This window comes from Triturus cristatus, chromosome 2_1 (genome assembly GCF_964204655.1).
Source record: "Triturus cristatus chromosome 2_1, aTriCri1.1, whole genome shotgun sequence".
Lineage (NCBI taxonomy): Eukaryota > Metazoa > Chordata > Amphibia > Caudata > Salamandridae > Triturus > Triturus cristatus.
In genome coordinates this window covers 229,495,579-229,507,087 of record NC_140581.1, presented here as the reverse complement: position 1 = coordinate 229,507,087, position 11,509 = coordinate 229,495,579, and the positions used below count along the sequence as shown (strand labels likewise).

Sequence of the window (11,509 nt, the reverse complement as noted above, 5' to 3'; positions counted from 1 at the left end):
TTAAACCTGGTTCAACAAAATGAGCCTGGATGGGTTTGAACTTCAAATTGAACCTCAAAGAACATATCACAAGGGTAAAAAAGATGACCAGTTCTATTAGTGAATAAAGTGAAACCATTCCTCCCAGGCAGGGACTTCAGCACTTCTGTTTACGCCCTCTTTCTCTTGACCCTGAATGGTGGCAATGCCCTGTACCATGGCCTCCCAGACTTCAAGCTGCCCCCCATTAAGGACATTCTACATGCTGCAGAACCCCTCATCAGGGTCCTGAAGAAATATGGTCACATCACCCCAAAAATATGGAAATCATTTGGTTCCCCTCGCAAGCATGCACATCTCGCTCTGACTTGCACCCCTGGGGTACAGTAGACTCTGCCATTTCCAACAATGTGTATATGGGTGCCAGTTTTTATGTTGTCTGATTGTTCATCTACACAGTTCACACAATGCACAGCCATTACTACAAAGAACACATTTACTTAAAATAGGCAGAGCTATTAGATTTGTCAATGTTTGTTATTACTTGGTCGTCAATATAGGGTTCACCTTTGGAAAGTCTGCTTTATGTCCTCTGATTTGGAATATTTAAAAAAATAGAGATATTTAATTGGGGGTGGGTTACTGTTAAATATTTGAAATGGGCACAAGGATTACGTTCTTATCGAGATGATTCACCCCGTGCAATAAGATATGTGACAAGGAAAAGTAGGGCTAATTGCAATGGTATTTGTGACCCTGCTGCTCGCGTAAGCAAGCATAACGCTTTCGTCACTGTAGACATAATTTAATTTATCTGAGAGTACAAATTGAATTTATCTGAGAGTACAGTCATCCAAGGACACCCTCTGGTTTTGCTTCTCCTCACGAGACACACCAATATCTTTGGAACCCACATCTCTCACTGGACCTACAGGACGGCTATTGGATTGCAGTGCAAGGCCGAAGACCCCCCTCCCCCAACCCTACACGTAGCAGCTACTTGAACGCCAGTACAGAAACATTTCGGGTTTAAAAGTCTAAGGGGCATATCTACAAGGCGGCAATATAAAATTATCGCCGCTTTTGCGGCCGTTTTCGGCCGAAAAGCGGCGAGAATGTTATCGCTATATTAGCAAGGTCACGCTATCGCGTGAAACCTTGCCTTAGCGCCTGAATTCCTTACGCCCATCTTTGCATCTCTAATGAGATGAAAAGTGGGCGTTCCTCCCCAGGATAACGGGAGAAATGTCGCTAAGCGACATTTCCCCTATTATCAAGCCTCACGCAAAGCAGCATAGCGACAAGAAAAGTAGCGATAACCTCTGTTATTGCTACTTTCCTGACGCCTGCTTTGAAACTGATTTAGCCGTGATATCCTATGTAAGATGGATATTATGGCTAAGTTTGTGAGGCCCTATCACCAAGCTATCGCCAAACTTCGTGGGATTATCGCTGGGTTTCCAGCGATAATCTCACGTTTGGCAGTTAGCGCTAGGATTTTTATCGCTTTTGAGAAAAGCGTTGCTAATAGCACGCTATCTCAGCGATAAAAATCCACGCTAGCCGGCGATAATTATCCTAGCGCTAAATGCGCTTGGCGATAATTATCGCCGGTTGTTGCTGATATGCCCCTTAGAAAGTATAGGCCGTTCACTATCCAGGCCTTGCCTTTTCGCGTAGTGATTTTATTTCACTGAAAAAGACAACTTCAACCACTTTAAAAAGTGTACATTGATTTTTTATTACTCTTTGTGCCACTGCCACCCCCTCGCGCAGTACGCCAGTGATGCAAGCAGACAGTGCGCGGTGTAGGCCATCGAATCGGTGCCTGCTCTCAAGGAGATGAAAGTGTGTGATTGTTGGCTGGCTCCTTACCTACTGTACGTGTGTAACTTAATGACATGACGCGTCAGAGGTGAATTATGTTGTATTTTGTGTCTATTACTGCTGCGAGGAAAGGCGCATGTTCGGAGTGTCAGTTACTGTTACTTGGCAAGCGGGTAAAAATAGCTCCAGCCGGGCTCAGCCGAGGGGTTCGTGCTGCTGTCTGCTTGCTCGCTTTCCATAAGCCCCTGGGTGAATTAAGGTATGTGTGCCGTCAAGCTTTCATAGCCGGACGTATCAAAGTAATATTCCGTAGCCTTTGCGGTTTGTTGTTGCTGGCAGGGGACGGGGGCGGTGGGCTTCCTAGCAGGGAGGGCCGTGTCAAGTGCCACGCGAGGGCTCTCCGAAGTCTGTCTTCATGGCACTGCTCCGCCTTTGACGGTTGCACGGCGTCCTGCTGCGGCGTGACTAAAGATTAGATTAGTCGAGGATATATGCAAACAGGTGTTTCATTCTGGTTATGGTAACTGCTCTGACAGAAGTTAAATGGACGTCAAAGTGTTGCTGTGTGGAGGTTCTGGTGTGTTTTAAGAAGCTCCTGTTTGGTATAAACCATTGAGTTGGAATGAATTAATGTAACTACTTTGTATGATGGTCATTATAACGGTGTGTTCCTTATTAAATATCCTGACCAGCAAATGTAGGAAATAATGGAAATGGACCTGGGGTGGGGGCGGGGGGCGGAGCGGGAAAGCCAGTCCTGAAAGGTGGAGGCAGTGACAGCCTGTGGTGTGCCAGGGCACATGGATTATTTTTCTCACAAACTCTGCCCACAAGTCAATTCACAAGGAGTAATGCTAGCGGTAAAGCCGTAAAGGCTTTCATGATTAGCTCTAATGGTCGCAAACAGACCGCATGATCGGATGTCATGGAGGATCGAAGCACCTGGTCTGTATCTATGTGTTTGCAGTAAGTTTCAGTCTATAATAGGATAGATCACATGGTTAATGCACTCCTTGTGGCGATCGCTGTGCTAACTGCTCGCCCTGAATTAGAACCGATATAAATAGCTCAGAGAGTTTATATACCTACCTCGTACACCCTGCAGGACACGTTCAGATCCTAGTAATGTAGCTCAGTGGGTTAATCCATTGTTTGCGGGTGCCAAACAGGCAAGCGGCGGGTTAGAATCCAGGTGAAAACACTCGGCGTAAACAATCATTTCTTCTTCTTGAACGCTGATTCAAAGTATACCTGTTATTGATTGCAAGTCCAACTAATGTTATGGCATGCTTTATATATGATTGTGTTAGGGTAATATCACACATGGCCTGCATGCTCTATGTGCGTACTGGAGCACACATGTACTTCACATACTTAACGTACGCAGAGCCTGCTTTTCAAGTGGCACGCGGACGGTGCACCTGTGTACCGTCTGACGGGCTGCTGAGGATGGAGGAAAGGTGTGGCAGTGCGTGCTTTGAACCCTAACCCCTGCTTCCTGCCAGGTCACTCTGACAAAAGGCATGTTCGCTCTCCAAGATGCGATGCCTTTGCGTGGGAAGCAATGTGTCCTCTGCAGTCTCTGCAGGATGCAGCACATCACGCCATGAACTGAATTCTTACTGGCTGCTTGTTGCTAGGTGCCCTGGCATGGGCACACTGGCAGGGTTCCCCAGGACCGAGGCTGGAACGGGTTTTAGCCAAAGAATAGCTGCTGGATCCTGACTTCAAATGATTCCTACTCTGTGCCATCACACAAATTATCTTTTCATTGTTAACTACAGGCCACAACCAATCCCTTGTCATGGAACAATGGTTGAATCAGCTGACTGCTCCTAACTGTAGACCGCACCTCGTGGACTCAGCATCTTCTCTGGGTATCATTCTTGACAAAAGCCTGAACATGCAGAAGCACATCAGCTCCCTCACCAAAGGAGCGAACTTCCAACTCAGCCTACTTAGGAAACTCAAACCCTTTCTCCCTGCTCATGACCTAAAGGTTGCAGTACAAGCGTTAGTGATCTCAAAGCTGGAATATGAAAGCACAACACTTTGCGGCCTGCCTAGAGGGAGGACGGCTCCTCTTAGGGCTACCCTCAATTCCGCTGCTAGGCTCTTAATTGGCACAAAAAAATACCACCACATCTCTCCGGACTTGCGGGACCTGAATTGGCTTCCATATGAAGCTCGGCTACAGTTAAAAATTGCATGCATGGGCACCAAGTATGGGGAGTTGTGGAAACCCTTTCTGGCGCTTTTGTCCTCCGAATTTCGAGAGGTTACTTGCCCTCGCTATTTGCGCTTTCTGCGCTTATCAGATGAGCAGGGGGAAGAGTAGGGATCAAGACTTGAAGAGACAGTTGGCGGGCTGGGTTGATGGACATGGAAGAGGGGGTGGGTAGGGGCTGGGGAGGGAGGAAGGGGGGTGTTTTTGAGTCTTTCGTTTGATGGTATCCTAGCTGGGACTCTGTGTGGTCTTCTCAGTTAGGGCAGAGGCCCAGTACTCATCCCATATCTCCATGGTAAATGGCCCTGTCACTCATTCTAAGTCCACAGGGTGCTGATAATTCCATCTGTCAGTGTTTCTATGTGTCTTTTGAAATGTCAATAAAAAGATTTAAACCATAAAAATTGCATGCATGGCTCAAAAAGCCATCCACTTCAAGACCCGCTGTACCTCGCGTGGAAACTGGAGCTCTCCTGTGGTTCTAGAGCCTCCAGAAGCACCAGCACCCTTTTGCTAAAACCACAAAAATTCAAGAAAAAAAGACCTATAACCGAGCCTTCTCAGGGATGGCTCAGAGGATCTGGAACTCCCTTCCCCCCGAAGTCAGGGTGAACCCTTCCACTGTCTTCTTCAAAAAAGAAGTCAAAGATTTCTGATGAAGAATTTTCTGCCTTAGCCTGGCTCCTTCATCTGGTTCTGGGTCCATACCTGTTGACTCAGGCCCAGCCACCTGGTTCACGGATATCTCGGACAATTCTAGACTGTGATCTTGTCGCGCTGTCGATTCTGTTGTGTCTGTTTTTCCCTCATGAGAATGATGAACAATTTTAGACTTTGAATTTGTTGCTTTGTTTATTCTGTTTTGTTTGCTTATGCCCTTCATGATGCAAAATCTGTAAAGCGCTCTAAAACCCTCGGTGGTCATGTTTGCGCTATATAAAACTTTCAAAATAAAATAAATAAAATAAGGATGTGGGTCAGTGCTTTACACGGATAGGTCATCTCTGACAGAATATTTCAGTGAGGGGATATCTACATTTATCAGCAGGGCCGTTATACTTTGTAGTTGTAAATTGTATTTATATAGCTTTTACTAGCCCTGATGAGGTGTCGAAGTGCTTTGAGATGAGTAGCACATTACTTGTCAACCCAAACTGGAGTAGTGGTGAGTGAGAATAGGGAAATATGAAATTAATTTGAGCGGTGGACATATGAGTCTGTTATTTCGGTTGAAAAGGATAGTGGCGGGATAGGGAGGGGCTCGCATTTTTATAGCGCTTGGTACCCCTGATGAGGCATCAAAGCACTTTTCAATGAGTAGCACGCTACTCCAGAACCCAAACAGGATTAGAGGTGAATTTATATAGGGAAATATTAAATTAATTTGAGCAGTGGACATGTGAGTCTGTTAGTTGAATTGAAGAGGATAGTGGAGGGATAGGGAAGGAAGAGGTATAGAAAGTGTTTATTTGGAGATCATAGCATGAGAAGGAGGTTTGGGATGAAAAGAGGGGAGAGTCAGAGGGAATGGTTTAGAGAGGCTTATTTGGGAGATCTGAATAGTAAAAGAGGTTTGAGATCATGCAAGGGAGGGGTAGAGGAGGGAAGAATCTGGAAAGGGTTATTTTGGGGATCATAGTAAGGGTAGAGTAGGGGAAAATCTACAAAGGATTATTTTGGGGATCATAGTAGCAAGAGAGCGGAGGTACGGGATATAATGAGAGAAGTATAGGGTGAGAAATAGGGTAGTGCATTGGAGAGAGCAGTAGATTGAGGTTTGGCATGAGTAAGAGATTTGAAGAAGTACGAGTGTTGACAGGTGAAGATTTAAAGTTTCGCTCTATTCTCCCTTATTTGGCGGAAGTAATTCTCTAAAGTTGCACCAGTTGCAGCTTTTCAGGTGTTCTAATGAGTGTGTCATGATTTGCAGGCCTGTCTACAGACACCTTTAGCTGGTTGCAAGATGTCATGTTATCAGCTCTTCAAAAAATCTACAAGAAGTATGGAGAGAGAGTGTTTTGGTTAGCCCCCTTCAGCCATTAGCTTTCATGTATTTTGCATGGTTTGTCATTGTGTCAATATGCTATCCATCAAGGGTATTACACTTATTGGATGATTTTCCAGTGTATTCCTATTAGGGTCGGTGATGGGGCACGATTTAGTAATTTTGTTAGATTAAAGATTCCCCGATATATTTAACTTGTAAATGAAAGCCTATTTGTGTTCTTTCTTGTATTTACTTTGCTGACACATCACCGTTTTAATTATTGATTTACGGCTAAAATGCTTAGAAAATGGTGCAGCTTTCATGCCTTTTTATAATAATGGCAAAGTCCCATTCATTAATCACCAATACGTGTTCATTTGTTTTACTTTGCTGTCATGATAATTAAATGCACTTTTTTTGTTGACAAAGTAAATAGGTAAGTGCAAATAGGCTTTCCCAAAGAAGTAACATACTCTGAAAATATACTGCAAAACAAAAGAGGGGTTACTTTACTTATTGTATGGGGTTTTCACAGCATGCTTCTTTAATAAAAAACTGCAGTATTCCATTATTACCATGCCCATCATTGCCTCTAATGGAAGAGTGGTATGGACACACGTTTTTATTTCCTGTTTGAATTTTTTTATTGTTGTGATAAACTTACAATATAATAATACATTATTAACAATACTTATTACAATTTTATAGTTTTGTTACAACTCTATATTTGACCTACATTATACCTAGGGCGCCCGGTCTTACGGTATTTGACTTTTAACATTTCTACCATTATTTATCCATGTTTATTTTTTACTCACTTTATGTATATTTAGCGATATATATTTTGTACTTAGTGTAAAAAAAGCTACAATGGGTATGTTCCCACTTTTATTCAACCAAAAAATTTATATTTACATTTTAATGACCAGTGGGTTTTAGTCCTTTTCTACAATGCTATCCTCTGAAAACATCAACATTTTAGAACAGTTTAAAAAGCTGGACATATGCAGTTATTTAAACACCATTAGGAAATCTGTTCTCTTTTTAACTCCCCTACCTGCCAATTTGCACAGCTACTGAACTATCCCCACATTGACACTAGTGGTAATCATCTAAAAGACATATTTCCTTATTTAAAAATAAACATAGACAGGAAAATCTAAAGTATTCTGTCTGTATTTATCTGTCAGCAATTAATAAAAACAGAAAACTGTGAGCGTTAATTATACATACCATACCTACCTATCAAATGTACTTACTGTACCAGACCTACATTCCTAACATATCATATCTAACTTACATATCTAGCTACAGTGCCATTCCTATGTACCATATCTGGCATAGCTCCATATCAAATCTGCCTACCATATCTAACTTACCATACCTACCAATGTTGTGCTTACCTACCTTATCTACCACACCTAACCCACAATACGATCATGATCACTGTACCATAACTACCATACTTACCAACTTACATACCTAACCTCCAATATCTAATGACAATATTTTACATAATATAAACGCATCTATCTCACCTACTATTCACAGCACACCTAACATTTTTAATCAAGTACACAATAAAAAACAATAAATAGAAAACAATGATCAAGGAACACTACTTATTATACCATAATAGTGTTACCAATCTATATTTGATCTACATTATACCTATCATACCTACCTTCCATATGTACCTACCATACCATACCCACACACCTAATGTATTCCATCTAACCTACATACTTAGCTACTATACCATTCCTACGTACCATATTTGCCATTACTCCATATCAAACCTACGTTCCTACTGTACCTAACCTACCATACATAACCTACCATACTGTGCTTACCTACCATCCCTACGACACCTAACCCACAATACTAGCATACTTACTATATGATAACTACTGTACTTACTGTCCTGCATACTTAACATACCATATTTGCCTACCATATTTTCCATAACATAAACTTACCTATCACACATATAATACACACCTCACCTACCTAACATTCCTAATTTAGCATGCCATACCCAATTTACTTACTATACCTACTGTTAGACCCGGCACCCTTGGTATGGCTTTCCCCCTAACCTTTTGCCTTCAATCTTCCTGTTTCTCTGACATCGTTTTTGCTGGCTTTAAGACTCGGCATACTTTATTCAATTAATCAATCAGTATACTTATAAAGCGCACTACTCACCCGTAGAGTCTCGAGGCGCTGGGGAGAGGGGATGCTACTGGTCGAAAAGCCATGTTTTGAGGCGTTTCCTGAAAGTTAGGAGGTCCTGGGTCTGGCATAGCTGGAGTGGTAGAGAGTTTCAGGTTTTGGTGGCGAGCAAACAGTGCAAAAGTGCTGATGCTCTCTCCTTAAAACATGGTAGAATTGACACATACCCAATTGGCATCTTTAATATACTTCTAAGTTCCTAGTAACATGACACTACCTTGGCAACGGGCCTGAAAATTAAATGCCACTAGTGGGCCTGCAGGACTGATTGTGCCACTCACTTAAGTAGCAGCATAAACATGTCTCAGTTCTGCCATTGCAGTCTGTGTGTGCAGTTTTAAACTGCTAGCTCAACCCAGCAAAACAAACCTTTTGCCAGGCCCAAACCTTCCTTTTTAATACATATACATCACCATAAGGAAGACCCTGGACATCTCAGAGAGCAGGATGCAATGTATTAAAAAAGTTGGACATGTACATTTTTTGTTTACATGCCCTGCTAGTGAAAATCTCTTAAATTCATTGTTCACTACTGCAAGGCCTACCTCTCCCATCAGATAACATTGGAGTTACCTTATTACATTTAATAATTGATCATTTCTAAATGGGAACAGGTACCAGTTCATGTTTGGGTCCTTGGAATGGTAATGAAAAATCCTCTCTCATGGTGAAGTCGGATTTTAAATTACAATTTTATAAATGCCACTTTTAAAATGTTGACATTTCCCTAACTGAGCCATTTAGTGCCTGCATTTTGTCTCTGTGTCACATGACTGGGTGTTGCTGACAGTTGGGTTTTGTGTATTCATCCTAGACAATCACACACAATAGATAGCTTTGGTGTGCCTGGATGGGCCATCACTGGCAGGACGGGAGGCGGGAGCTGGGTATTGCCCTACTTACACTTGAATAAGCTGTGTCCTGCCTCCACACAAAGGGTTGCAAACCCCTAAAGTTAGTCTGGGGCCAGGGCAGGGAAGGCAGGATGCCTGTTCACTTCAAGGGTAAACCTCTAGAAGCTTATCCCACTTCAAAGGAAGACACAGGTATAAATATTGGACCCCAGACACCAACTTCTGGATGTGTGGAGACTCTGTCAGGAAGAAGTATTACTGTGCTGCTGAAAGGTCTGCAACTCTGCTGGACTGTGCGGGACTGCTGCTCTGAAGGACTGCTGCCCTGCTGTGCTGGTCTGCTGGCTGTTGCCCTCTTATCTGGGTGAGAAGGGCTGAACCTTTATCTGTTGAATCTACGACTACCGAGTGAATCCAAGGGCTAGTTATCTGGCCTCAGGGATTGAAGGCTCCAACAAACTTGTACCCAGCACCTGGACTGTGCCATCTGTGAGTCCTACCCTACCAAGTGGTGCTACCCTAGTCCTGGACCCTTGAAAGTGGGCCTAAAGGTGATCGGCCTGCCTATCTGTGGATCTAACAGAACTGGAATCTCCTATGGTGTGTGGCATAACCCCTAGCAGATCCCACGCAGTACCTCTGCTGAGAGTATTCTCGCAGCGCAAGGACTCTGCATTGACCTCGCAGCCTGCATCGGAACTGCCACTGCATGACACCTCCCAAACGGAGGCCCTGGCATCGCAAGTCTCTCTTCAACAGCAGCTTCGATGATGACACAGGTTCTCGTATCGCAGCTTTGCAGCACCTCAGAACCAACGCGTCGCCTCAACTGCGCAAAGCATCCTCGACATGGGACCTAGCGATGCTCCACAACCAGGAGGTAAGGTACTCATGTTTATCTGGCATAACCGGGTCCCTATAGCTGGCCCGCACTCCATCACAGTAGGTCTAAACTTGTGACTTTGTCCCTGTCTGGCGCGAAAGATTACCATTGTTGGTGCCTTTTGGCGCTATTTTCACTGAAATCTTGAAACCTGCATATATCCGGCTCTACTGATAGGATTTTTTGTTGTTTTGATCTTGATTTATTTATGAAAATGTCCTCTTTTTTTTTTATTGGTGTGGGATTTTTCTTGTGTTGTGGTTTCACTTTAATATTGTTTGAAGTGCTGCATAAATCATTTACACCTTTCCTGTCAGTTAAGCCTGACTACTGTGTGCTAAACTGCCAGAGGGTTGAGCACAGATTAATTTAGGGATGCTTGTGCCTCATCCTGACAAGGATTATGGTTGCTGCTCGAGTAGGTACTCACTCCCCTCAACCAGTAACCCAATTTCGTACATTGGTGATCAGCTTTGAGGATTAGGACTTGTGTTTTTGCAGTCCCATCTAGCAATTTTGTGTTACACTGAAAATCCCAGATAAATAATCTGAGGCCGATGTGAGTTTAAAAATTTTCCTGATTGGGCTTTTTTCTAAATTCACCCTTATCCTATTTGACTGTTTGTTTCTAGGACTTCACATGCAAAGATGGAATTTGAGCTTCTCAATCTGGAGAGCTACACTGTGGCTATGTTCAAGGAATGTTGCAAGGAAAGGGGGCTGCCTAACAAAAGGAGCACCAGGAAGGCTCAATGCCTAGTAATACTTAGAAATAGAGGCACTGTAGCAACTTCAATGGGCAGAAGCTAGAGGCTCAGAGAGACACTAGAGCCAGCATGACCTCAGAGGAGGTCGTCCATTATGCATTCCACCAGGTTATTGCAGATGACAACCATGAGAGTCACTATCTGGTGGCACTAGTTCCCTTTGAGTGGGGGGGGTGGGGTCTCAGGTTCCTTGAAGGTAGATGTCCATGCCTGTGGATTGCCGGCTTGGCAATGACCTAGAATACACCATCTGGAAAGTGGTGGAGCTCAGGTCACACCTGGAGATGTTAGAGTTGCCTGAGTGGGTGTGCCTTGCCACACGGCCCATGACCAACCGAGAAAGCAGTCAGGAGGAACTGGAAGAATTGCCGTGCTTGCCAAAAAGGGGAATGGCAATGGGAACAGGAAACCCACTCCTTAAATTACAATGGCCCGGGAGGAGGCTGAGCCTGAAACTAACCAACTGGCAGAAGGAAGGGAGGAGTTCTGCAAGGCACAAATGGAGTTCCCTACTTTGAATGGCCTACAGAGGTAGACAGAGTCCCAGGTAGCTGGTGACGCCTCTGCTGATCACCTGATCTATTGGGGAAATGGTCTCCTATATAGAGAGCCTAAGGTTACTGAGCCTGGTGTAACCTGTGTATTGGTGGACTGCCAGTGGTACAGGGCCGTCTTACTGGAGATGGCTCATGATGTTTCCCTGACAAGTCATTTAGGGCAGGACACGACCTTTGAAAGGCTAGTCAACCA

At 43.8% G+C, this 11,509-nt stretch overlaps 1 protein-coding gene across 1 annotated transcript in view; it reads left to right on the top strand.

Annotated features, from left to right (window-relative positions):
* Positions 1–2,000: 2,000 nt before the first annotated feature.
* The window catches only part of ALPK2 (alpha kinase 2), a 514,940-nt gene continuing 505,431 nt past the window's right edge, over positions 2,001–11,509 (top strand). The window contains exon 1 of the mRNA XM_085630379.1: positions 2,001–2,065. The gene's annotated coding sequence lies outside the window, so the exon portion shown is untranslated. The remainder of the gene's footprint in view (positions 2,066–11,509) is intronic.